Genomic DNA, 13,091 nt, shown 5'->3' with positions numbered 1-13,091 from the left:
ACACGCTCATGTTTGATATCCGTCTAGATGACTGGTTTCATGACATTGAAATCTATAAATCTAGCCATTGTTATGCACTTTTCGGCTTCGGATCATATAATTGCTTCATAACACAAAACCTTGCGGGGATTAAATGGGGGTCAAATGGACTTCGATTGATGAACCGACTTGCATTGGGTTCTTGGCATCGAACTCCATCTAGGAAAGCTCCAACTAATCAATCCACAATCGTTTCATTTTGCATGAAAATTTGATATTTGACAGCCTCTCGGGCTTGGCAACTACAAGATAGGAGGGCAACTCAACTCGTCGAATCCCATGAACTAATCTGCACAAATAACAACCATAAAAAGCATCAAGCTGCCACAAAAAAATACTCAATAAAGCACAATAATAACTCTCACCCTATCCCTTGACAAAACCAAGGTATGAAGATCCACACAAGGGATAGGCCTAGCATAATTTGACAGAAATCCAAAGTGAGTCACTAACCAACTGCTCCAACACCTAGCTAAAAGAACCATCAAAGAGTTTATCCTATTGGTGGCTTGAACTACCTATCTAACTTAGGACAACTAGTCTAGGATCTCCCACGAGGTGAGGACTCCTATAGCATGGTCATTAGACATTTCCTTTTAACACACTTGTCTTTCAAAGTTTTCCATACTCGGGCGTGTACAAAGGAGAGAGCTGAGCATAGAGTGACCCAAGGAGAACGAGGGATGGGCCTCAGGTCTCCTGACTCTGGCTAGTTGCTACCCCAAGGAAGAAAGGCATTGGCCCTGGGTTTGGACTCATCGCAAGGAACCTACAAGCTCTCCGCAAGGTGATAATCAACTATTTTTTAGGATTTGTTCTTTCTTTTCTTTTCTAGGTGAGGGGTTAAAACCCCTTTTTACACACATCTATATTTCTTTATTTTTTCAAGCATATTCAGATTTTCCTCTTCTTTATACTTCGGTAGACACTAGTAAGGGCTTCCTAGAATAGCTACCTAGCAGGCTAGGAAGGATAGGGTCACAAGGACTACCCTCTGAAATAGGTCTTTAATGCCTGACAATGTCTTAATAGGATAGACAACTACTTGAATCTCCTTGAGATATACCTAACCAAACCTTAGGACTTCATGCCTTGATTGACGGTTCCCATGAACAAAAAGAAAATAACCCCATATACACATATAACATTATTAGCTTAAAGGAAAAACTCGAAAAGGTGACGAAACCACCTGGAATGGACACAAGAAGATCCCCACAGCAAAGGTTTCCTCTAATCATTTCGTTAAACCTGTTTGATGTAATCACTTAAATAGAAAACGATTAAATGTACCCACACCAAATAGACACATGCCCCTCTTGGCCTTATGAAATAAAATACTTCACTACCATTCAACTATGTGCTGCTAAGACACACCCTTGGTCTTGACATAACTCTACTAAAGCACACAATCCACCAAGGATAAGGGCTCCTCAAGCCCTACACTAAGTGCATTAGGTTATTAGCTAACCCCCTGCATAGCTGGCAAGGGTCGTATATGACAATACACAATCCTATGTGTCCATGACAGAGTAGGAAGGTGCTCACTTGCTACCTAAGACTCATAACCTAAACTAACCATTGGCAGCCGAAATATGACGTATCAGCAAGAAGAAGACCCCAAAGTAGTCCAGGGCTAATGTGAGGAGATAATTGTAAAGGCTCCCTTGGACCACAATTAAAAAAGACATCTTCAACGAAAGCATAGTTAGCCAAGGAATCATTAAAGCGATTCCACTATCGAAGAACTAACTAACAAGTCACCATCTCAAAGATGTGCAACATATCCAAATTTGCACGATAGTACAACCATAAGATGAGATCTCACACAGTATAGGTCCCATTTAACTGATTGATTACTAAATGCGAGTCACCTTTAACCAATAATCGACGGATACCACCACATTGGGCTACATTTAACCCCATGATCAAGGCCTTATATTTTGTCATATTATTAGAAAAAGAAGGTCCTAAATAGACTCCCATCTTCATGGCAACTCGACATTGGGGGTCTTTTATGACCACGCCAATGCTCACATGTTTAGCAGGTCCTCCAAAAGCTCCCGTCAAAATACAAAGTATAGACCCAGTCTTCAGTAATAGGCCATGTCATACTAATTAGCTCACTCGTGCTTATGCTAATCAAAATCAAGTTGAGAGAGAGGATGCATAACATGTACAATTTCTCCTGAACTTGATAGGAATGCTAATTAGAATTTGTTGACAATGGTGGCAATAGACCTTAATCTCCCACATAAAAGATCAGTCTTGCCACTCAATAACTTGATACCCTTTACTCTAGTAAATCACTCGACCTTGGTGGTAACGTTGCTCTAGATAGGAAATGATTCGTCCCATCCGCTCATCTTGGTACCTCTACTGCAAATTAAAGCTAAATCCTGAAGGACCTGCACAAGCACCAAGCCCCATGTTAGCCCTTATACATAATAAGGCTTCATCTTATTAAAATTAACTTTATTCTTAAACTCTACCCCTTGAAAATCTTCTAAATCTACAATTTTGTATGGTCCATCCCACTTGGATTCTAATTTACCTAGGAATAGCTCACAACGAGCATCAAATACCAGCTAACCCTGCACAAATTTGTACTTCTTAGCCCGAAGGTCATGAAGGGCTTTCATTCTTTGCTTCCCTACTTCTTGATGTAGTAAAGCCTACAACCGAATCTCATCAAGATATGCAAGAGAAGTATATCTTTCGTGTAATGCTTCTGCCTCTCCCAATGAATGATTGAGAGCAAAACACACAGTCGAAAACTCTATTTCCAATGGCAAAACACACTCTTCCCCATACACTAACTTGAATGGGGTGTGGCCTGTAGCTCTCTTAAATGTCATGTTGTAAGCCCATATTGCCACATATAATTTCTTATCCCAATCGTGCTTACTTTTCGATACTATCTTGGATAAGATTCCCACCAACTGTTTATTTGCACTGTCAACCTGATCGTTCGCTTGAGGATTATACGTGGTAGTCTTGTTATGCTTAATCTTCAAAGTTTCAATCAAGGCTACTATAACTTTGTTCAAGAACCGTGTCCCTCGATCAAACACTATCTCCTTTGGTGGATCAAAATGGAAAATAATTTGTTCCATAATGAAATTGGCCATCTCCTTAGCATTATCCTTCATCATTGCTCGAGCTTTAGACCACTTTGTAAAGTAGTCCATTGCTATAATAATATATCGCTTGCACGTAATCGATGAAGGATATATTAGTCCCACAAAATCAATATCTCATTTTTCAAAGGGTAATGTAACTAAAAATAAGGTTTTAGGTCGCTTACGATTCTCCCTCACATCGTGTCTTTGACAGACATCGTAATGCTTAACATAATTGAAAGCCTATTGGAAAATTGATGGCCACCAATAGCCAGCATGGAGAGCTTTTTGGGCGGTAAGCCGGCCAACAAAATGTCCCCCACATGCTGAATCATGGTACTCCTCAAGAATAAATGGTACCTCATCAGGTACTACACAACGGCGATAAATGTCATCTACTCTTCTTTGATACAAGACACTCGCTATAATCAAAAAGTGTAATGCTTGTTGTTTGATCTTCCTCTTTTCAGAATTCGATAGAGCAACCCCAAATCCTCCTGTAGATAAATAATGCATTATAGCCGCATAGCAGGAAGGGATGGAAGTTGTATCAATCTTGAATAAACCTTTAATATCACTTCCTTCAGTCAGAATTTCCTTTGGCTCCTCGAAGTCCACAAGACATTCCACAATACCTTGTAGCTTTGGTGGCTTACACCTAATCTCATAATCGAACTCTTGCAAAGTGATTTAACCACTTTGCTAAACGGTCAGGTGGCTGCAACTTGTTCAGCAACAATCTAAGGCCTTTTTCCTTTGTGAAAAATACTACATTCTCATAGAGAATATAATGTCTAATTTTCTTCATCGCGAAGACCATTCCAAGGCACAATTTCTCCATGTACGTATAGTTGACTTCAGATATCCCTAATGTTGTGCTAGCAAAGATAATTGAATGACACTATTTCTCTTTCCAAATTTGGGATAAACAATAGTTGATACTATGCATTGTTGCTACTCAAAATATATAGAAAACTTCACCTCTTCTAGGTGCTTTCAAAATTGGCAGTTTCGCTAGTTCCTACTTCATATCCTCGAAGGATACTTGATAGGCCTCATTCCACTCAAACAGACAGTTAAAAGATAGGATGTCCATCAATGACAATGCTCTTTTTGCTAGTGCATTCATAATCTTTGATAATATCCCACTGATGTGACATAAAGCTATGTATCTCTTTTGGAGTTTGTGGTGGGCTCATAACAACTATAACCTTTATCTTTTTAGGGTTAGTCGCAATACCAGCCCCGAACTAACATATGGCCTAGTAACAACCCATAGGGCACCCCAAAGACACACTTTCATGGGTTAAGAGCAATGCAGAACTGTCTACAATGTTCAAAACATTTCCTTAGAATAATCAATTGCCTTTTCCTTATGGTGGCTGTCCCTAGATTGTCAATAAAGACTTTTAACTCCTCTAGGGAGATGTCACCAAAAGTCTTATCAGCTGTTTGTTGCCAAGAACAAGGCGCATTGCATAGATAAAATGCCATCACATGATATGCAAAAGTACCAAAGACAGTGATAAACATCATTTTTAGCTTATCTTCCTCTGCAATAGTCATTTGATTGTATCCAGTAAAGCAATCCATAAACAAATAGATTTCCCTATCCACTCATTGATCCATAATATGATCAATAAATGGTAACGGATAGTAATCCTTAACCGTCTACTTATTAAGCTCTCTAAAATCTATGCAAAGCCGAATCTAATTGTTCTTCTTTTTCTTGATAACAACTGGTGAACACCATTCTGTGTGTTGAACTAGAAATATCAGGCTAGCTTTTTGTAGTTTTGTCAATTCTTGGAATAGGCCGTGCCTTAATTCGAAAGGCACACGCCTTACTTTTTGTCACACAGAGCAGTTACCTTCCTTTAAGAGGATAGTATGAACTTCTAGACTGGGAGGAATGCCTCTCAGCTCATCATAACTCCAAGCAAAGATATCACAGAATTCCTGAATCGAGAACACATAGTCCTTCCTTTCTTCCAAATTGAGCATGGACGCTAATTTAATTGGTTGTGTGTAATATTTCCACGTAATAAAAGTTAGTTGATTAGTTCAAAAGTTAGTTACTCAATTAATAAGTTAGTAAGGTTACTAACAAAAGACTAACTAAGGTAAAAAACTAACTAACGTTAATAGCTAACAATTTTTATTTAATTAAAAATATATTTTAAAACTATCGAGCATTGAAAATGTAATATTTTTCTCGAATTGAAAAGGATCGTAGCCACCCTTCACGGAAGTTACAATGTGAATGAGACTTATGAGCCATATTAATCACTAGTATTAATATGTATAGTAGGGATTGTCCAAAAATATTAGAATTTGGGCAAAACTAGCATATTCTAGATATTTTAGATATTATCCTAAAAAGATAGAATTGGATGTCATTTAAAAGAAAAGACAAGTGATGTTTTAGTTAGTTTTGGAGATTTTATAAAAAGAAAAAAATAAAGAAAAGTGTTTGGCGAAATCGCGCGTGCCATGATCACAGTCTATAGGCAATAGACAACACTTCGAATAGAGAAAAGAAAAAGGAGTCGAACTGAGAGCTTTTCAACCAAGTGTCTTGGGGTTTTACCCTCCTTTTGGAACCAATGCAACCATCAAATTTATGAGTTAAGCATCAGATCACTGAGTTTTCCAAGAGTTCCTCCACCAAGAACTCTTGTTCTTAGCCTCATCCCCTCCTCTCTAATTCATTATAAATATGAGGCATGGGGAGGCACAATGGGAGCATAAGAAGACCCCAAAAGGTTGTGAGAGAAAGGTAGAGAGAAGGATACCTCTCTAAGAGATTGTGAGAGAGAGCTTGAGAGAGAGAGAGAGAGAGAGAGAGAGAGAGAGAGAGAGAGAGAGAGAGAGAGAGAGAGAGAGAGAGAGAGAGAGAGAGAGAGAGAGAGAGAGAAGAGTTACCTCGAGAGGTTGCACAATTCCCTCTATCTCGATCCTCAACTTAACCATCTTCTCTTACACTCTCCCATCTCGAATCTATTCCGCATTCTTAATCTCTTGAGTCTACTTGCGGACAATGGCCTCCAAGCGAAGAATGTTGCGTGCGGATGGCAATCCTACAACTAGCAACGAAGCTTCAGGCGAAGCCATCACTGTCAATCCAATTGCAGTACCGATCATAAGTAATGTATTTCCAAATTGATAGATGCTTGTTTTGATTCTCGCATGAGATACATTAGGCTCCATCCTATGACGGATGAGAATAGGTCATGGGAAGGGATAGGCCTCTTCTCACATATTTGAAAGATTGAGTTTGCAAAGTGTATCTATTAAGGAAAGTTAATTGCATTTAGTTGTGTATGGCTTATTCGTTGATAGAGCAATCGGTCAGGGGTTATGAATAGCATAATCGTAAAAAGAATAACATTAGGAAATGTGCATGCAAGTATTAAGTAAATTTTCATAGAATCGCTCTTTGATCCCAAGGGGGAGAGTGAAAATGTGATGGAATTATTATCACGTCTATTCTTGTATTGTTTGGGAAAAATACAATTAGTTTTGTTGTTTGATTGAACAACACCCTAAATGTTTTTCTTTCAATCAATTGATTGTTGCATTGTGATTTGGATAAATATTCCAAGTGCTTGTGTTTGATGGAAAAATCATGGCAAAGGTCAGTAATGACAAGTAGCAATGGGAAAATAAGGGAATATTTCACTGGAAGATGTTATTAGGACTGATTGCCTTGATCGTGCTTGATTCCTAAATGGATTAATTAAGGAAGGATATTTTACACGGGTGGATAATCTCCAAGATCGCACTGCGGATTACGGCAAGAGGGCATTGCTCGATTCACGAGCCGAAGGTCGAATGGTGAAAAGGCCAACCACAGAAATGGCATCTCACTCCTAGACCGCTTGTGCGTCAGATGGAGCTCTGGATACCCCTTGCCGTCCAAAATGGAGTTGGAGATCCCCATGAGCCCAATGTCTAGGACGTTGGAAGATCCTATTCTAGATAAAGGATGGAAATTTTGGTGCCATGTGATTTGGACTAGGTACTTCTGTTGGACAGAAGGGATACATAATTCTCCTATATGGACAGGAGACAAAGATTAACTCGAAGATAAGTTAAGAAACTTGTTTGTCAAAAGGACTGCTTGTTTTGTTTTCGTGTCTGTGCTTAAATTATGCAAATGAATCAGGTTTCCTAAAAGGCTTAATTAATGAAGCCGATTTTAAATGTCACACATAAATGTGGTAGGACCTAATTAGAAAACTAAAGCTTTCAAGGGAAGTGGGTGGACGGAATCCCCAACGGATCTATCCTACAGCAGGTGGTCCCAGAAAACTGGGAGGCTTCTCAGAAGGATTTATCGCCGTTTGAATTTAGGTATGGTTAAGTTAGAACTCGATTCATGCCGTTTTAGGGGACCAGAATGGGACTATGCCCTACGGGCAGAGAGGTTGAGCGGCGCATCTCTCTCATTTTCCATTTTCTTTGAACAAAGTGTGGTATGGATCTGCTTTGCATTGGGTATCTCTGCATAAAGTAGGATGTCGAAAACCCGACGCTAGAATGCTGTTAGGAGACCTTGGCCCTAGGAACCCAGATTTTAGGTCGATCCTAGTGGGTTCGGCTACGGACGTTCCGTTGCGAGGCGGACTCGGGAAACCCAAGGCAACAAACCCCATGACATTCCATGGGAGTGCTGGGCGGCGTCGCTTAGACTCGTCTCCCAATGGATCGCTAAAAGCATGCTGGGACAAGCGATGGGCGAGCACGTTACATTGTGAATCATTCATCATACCAAGGTCTAGGTCAATTACATCTGCATCACTTATCCTCTCATGAGCTTCTATTGGCTTATTCAAAGTTACGTGGTATATATCCTTTGTGGTAGTGGATCCCTCGTTTGATTCGTCACTTGATTATGACTCACTACCAGATGGAGCATCTAATGTGTATAACTCTGACAAGGATAAAGGAACTCTTGCACTTTGAGGAGATTCAGGGTAGGCATCTACTACTACACGTCTAGCATCTCTTCCAAAGATCAACCGACCAATGGGTATATCAACTTGACAATCTACTTTGTAAGATCCATGGCCTACCTAGCAATACTTGATAGCTAGGTCACTTGGCAAACCTAATGACCCTAAAGTCTAGAATGCATTCCACACTGGCAACATCCACATGAACTTTAGTAGTGCAACCTTTAGGTTGCCTTAAAGTGTCGTTAGACTTTTGGAGAATTGTGGAGGCATCTTTTTTTATTTCTAATCCCAACGTGTCCATCAATTTCGAACTCATAATGTTGATGGAAGATCTTGTGTCTACAATAGCATGATCCACTAATATTTCATCAACATATGATGCCACCCTTGGACAATGCTTTTCAGCATGTTCAAGCCAACTATCTCCTACTCACACTATTCCCAAGGGCTCAATGATATACCAGTGCAAAGAATCTTCTTAAATTCTTTACGGACTCCTAGAGACAACTTAATCAATTGTAGGAGGTTTACATCCGGCTTAACTTCGCTAAGAGAACTCACTAAATCAAATTCATGATAGCTAGCAAGAGCTCACTTTTCTCACTAGACCATTCTCTCATTTGGTGTTTGGACCAATTTTGGTGCCTTTTTTTAAACTTTTGCCTTATTCTTTGGCAACTCCTTATCCTTCTCGGGATCGGCTTTGCCATTTATAATCTTTAGAGGTCCACCTTCCATATCGGGATTAAGGACTTGCATCCCCTTATCATCTTGTTTAGGGTTTCCCTCGATAGGTTTTACCTTGTCTTTATCAACTTCTTTAAGCTTTTGACCTCTCATGATGACCTACAGATTAGAAGCTTAAGTGCCATTGACACAAACAGCTTCTATAAGGCTAATTCCACTACCACTAGGCTGCTCCTCTACCATAGCTTTCCCTCTCTATAGTATTTGTTTTGGTCCTTCATCTTGTTGGAGATTATTTCCTTGCACTTGATGATTAACTGGGCATGGTTGCTTACTTCCTTGTTGGAGAGAGCTAATCTTGCTCCAATAGGTGCTAGCTAAATGGCCGAACTTTCTACATATGTCACATTTAACATTTGGACAATTCCTAGGGAAAAGTTGGCTGCCACACCACTTACAACTGAATCTTGAGGGGGCACCCACTTCAAAGCGTTGACTCCCTATCAAATTTTGCTGCTTCTTAAGGAAGTTCACATCAACGACGATTTGTCTATATTGTTCGCTAATCAGGTCAGTATAGTGCTTCATCATATCCTTAACTTTGCCAAGGACATTTGAGGCACTTGACTCATAGTTGCAATCATCTACCTATCATTCCATTGGCCTAACCATTTGGTTGGGAATTGGATGTTGATTTCCTAGAACAACAGTGGGATTTATCATTTGGCTTCCAACATTTGGTGTAGCCATCTGACTAGTTATAGGCATGGTTACACTGGGAGGAGCTGGCAACATGGGCACATTTTAAATCATGCTTCCTCTCCCATTTAGGAGGACTCATGGGAATCCCGTGATTGCCATTCATCAATGATAAATTATTTCCAAACCCTAAACTTGGGTTCCAATTTTCCTTAGAGGTATAAGCACTTGTAATCGCAATTCTACCTCCTCTAAACTTGCAATAGTCATATCAATGTTGGCAAGAGCAACATTACTCAACTGCAGTTGAATGTTAAAGTCTAACCCATTCAAAAAGTATTACAACTGAGTAGTAGCTAGAATAGGAATATAGCTTTGCACTTACAGAATACTTCCTTCAACTTTTTGACATTCCCACGAACATTCTTGTGAGGTTCTTGGCGTGTTACATTGAGGACACATAGCCAATATTGACCTCCCCTTTCACGGGGAAAACTCTCTTCAAAAGGCCACAAAGAAAAAGTCAATCGTGGTTATTGTTCAACTTCTAGTTTGTGATACATACTGCACCTCATCCTCCCAAAGTCATATTAAAGAGCATCATGAAGTGTCCTTCATCTTGAATTGGTTAAAGGAGTTTGAACGATCGGAACTATTACTCCACTCGAAGTGGACGGAATGATTAGAAGAGGGGAAGTACTAGAACTTCCTCCTCCTAACAGACTATGCGTCGAGCTAGGGTTAATAAGACCTCACCTTTGTAGAGATATTGGACCACTTCTTTGTGGAGAATATCTTCTAATAATTTCGGCACGCTATCTAGCCCGTCCAACTCTTTCTTGCTTTTGAAGCTCGGCTTGATGGTCTTTTGAATCTATCTCACTGTCTTTTGGTATACTCTAACAAACTGGTCCCTATTGACTGAGATTCAAAAACTACCACTTATTAGTAGCTCCCAGTAAACGCACCACCTTTGAGGACCTAAAACAGGCCCAACACTAGCTCTAAGGCACTAGCCGTGCCTCATTACTCACTTGAAATCACCCCACATGACCTTGTGGGGGCTAGGAGCATCTAAGAAATTTACATTTATTCGATTTTGTAGTCCAACAAATGATCCTTTTGCTACTCCTCAAAGGGAGTCCCTAAACATATTGGTGTTGTACACCATGTAGTACACACACAAGGAGCACCCCTTGGTTGATCACTGCAGCTCCATTATGGCTCTCCTATGAAAGGGAAGTGGAACCCAGGAGGAGGAAGCTTGGCGGTGAGAGCTATGGTGGATGGAGAACAAGAGAGAGAGAGACTCAAAAGTGGGAACTCTGACAATCACAATGTGTGGCCGAGCCTTCCTTTATTCAAGTTTTCACTAAAAGAATAAAGAATAAGTGACCGTGACGGGCGCCCGCCACTTGTAGTGTGCAGTACTGTCAGTGTAGTAATACACGGGCGGCTAGGTGAAGGCATCTTTACCTCCAACAACCTCCCACTTAAAGGCGAGTCTTCCCCAGTGAGAGAGAAAAAGAAAATACAATACAACATGTACACATGTACAACAGGATGAGGAAAAAGATGTCATCTCATCCAATGCCCATCAATCTCGTCAGGAAGGCTAAGCGCTTGGTAGTGAGGCTTTTCGTGAGAAAGTCTGCAGGATTCTACTTAGTCGAAATCTTGACAAGGTCAATAGACCTGTCCTCAAGGACCTTGCGAATGAAGTGATACCTCACTTGAAAATGTTTCGTCTTCGCATGGAAGACCGGATTCTTGGCCAACTGAATGACACTCATAGAATCCGAATGCAGTGTAGGCATAGCATCTGTCATACCAAGGTCTGCAATCAAACGGCCTAACCAGATAGCCTCCTTACAAGCCTTTGTGGGCTGCAATATACTCGGCCTCTGTAGTACAAAGAGCCGTACACTTCTGCGCCTTGGACATCCAAGAGATAGCCTCTCCAGCATAAGTGAACACATAGCCAGAAGAGTCTATATAGCTTGAAGCAGACACCTAGGGAATGGTACCATAACTTGTACACAAAGAAAGCCCGTGACAGTTCTTTACTGATTTTGGTGCTCTATGTGGGTGGCATGCTTTTAGTAGGGACAACTCATGAGGAGCTAGATTCTCTTAAGGATTAGCTCAAGAATAGCTTTGAGATGAAAGATCTGGGACATGCTTCTCATATACTTGGTATGCGCATTACGCGTGATCGATCTCAGGGACTCCTCTATCTGTCCCAGAGGGACTACATTCATAAAGTCCTTGAGCGCTTCCGCATGCAGGATGTTAAGCCTATTGGCTGTCCATTACCCTCTCATGTAAAGGTTTCACAGGCCGATTGTCCGTAGACAAATGAGCAGAGGGCCGAGATGGCCAAGATTCCCTATGCATTAGCCGTGGGTAGTCTTATGTATGCCATGATAGCCACCTGTCCAGATATAGCTTTTGCAGTTGGGGTTGTGGCACGTTATATGGCTACACCTGGCAAGAAACATTGGGATGCTGTAAAGGGTATCATGAGGTACCTGAAGGGCACATCAGATATGTGCCTTTTCTATGGCAGCAAGGATACAAGAGTCGTGGGGTACACTGACTCTGATTATGCAGGACATGTAGAGAGTAGAAAGTCCACTCCATTTGGTACAAGTCCAGGTCAAGCTGTGCAACCAAGGCCAAGAATAAGTGTAGGGTGGTCATCTTGACCACAGGAGAAAAGACTTCATCAAAGTCAACACCATGCTCCTGCTTAAAACCCTTAGCAACCAATCGAGCCTTGTATGCTAGCTTGGGATATTCAGGGGTACTTTTCAGCTTGTACACCCACTTGCATGGCAAAGACTTCTTATCCTGAGGCAAGGAAACCAAATCCCAAGTCTGATTTTTATGCAATGAGTTAAGCTCAAATTGCATAGCCCTCTCCCAAGAGTGACAATCACCCCTGCGAATAGCCTCATCATAAGTGAGAGGCTCTCCTACATCTGTAACTAGTACATAATCCATAGAGGGCACAAAACAGTCAGGAGGTTTTCTATCTCTAGTAGAACACCTCAATCCAGGCTCTGCTGCCTGACCGACATCCTGTCTAATATCAGCATGTCTAGCATTTGGGCCATGAGCATCAAGTGATGCTGCGCGCTGTCTAGCTGACCATGGAGCGGGCTGAATAAGAGCAAGTGGCTTCTCCTGAAAGATAACTCTGCATACCTCAACCACTTTCTCAGGCCATATGCATTTTGTCCTCATGAAAGATGACATGATGATTGTGGATCACTTTTCGCACTTGCGGATCCCATAGATGGTAACCCATCTCTTCGGCATCTCCATAGCCAATGAAAATGCATTTGACATTTTTAGGATCCAGCTTATTGTGTTTGTCCTTGGGCACATGGTAGAATGCCTCACATCTAAAGACACCCAAATGATCATAAGAGGGGGGCTTGCCTGCCCATACCTCCTTTGCAACTTGAAAGTCAATGCCACTGCTAGGCGACCTGTTAATGAGATGCATTGCAGTAGTAATTGCCTCAGCTCAAAAGTGTTGCGGTAAGCTAGCCTTGCTAAGCATGCTATGGACCCTTTC

The sequence above is a fragment of the Lygodium microphyllum genome, chromosome 16 (assembly GCF_053477565.2).
Source record: "Lygodium microphyllum isolate KBCC chromosome 16, Lygodium_microphyllum_v1.1.10, whole genome shotgun sequence".
In the NCBI taxonomy this organism is placed as follows: domain Eukaryota; kingdom Viridiplantae; phylum Streptophyta; class Polypodiopsida; order Schizaeales; family Lygodiaceae; genus Lygodium; species Lygodium microphyllum.
The sequence above is the reverse complement of the archived record's forward strand: the minus strand, read 5'-3'. Positions refer to the sequence as shown.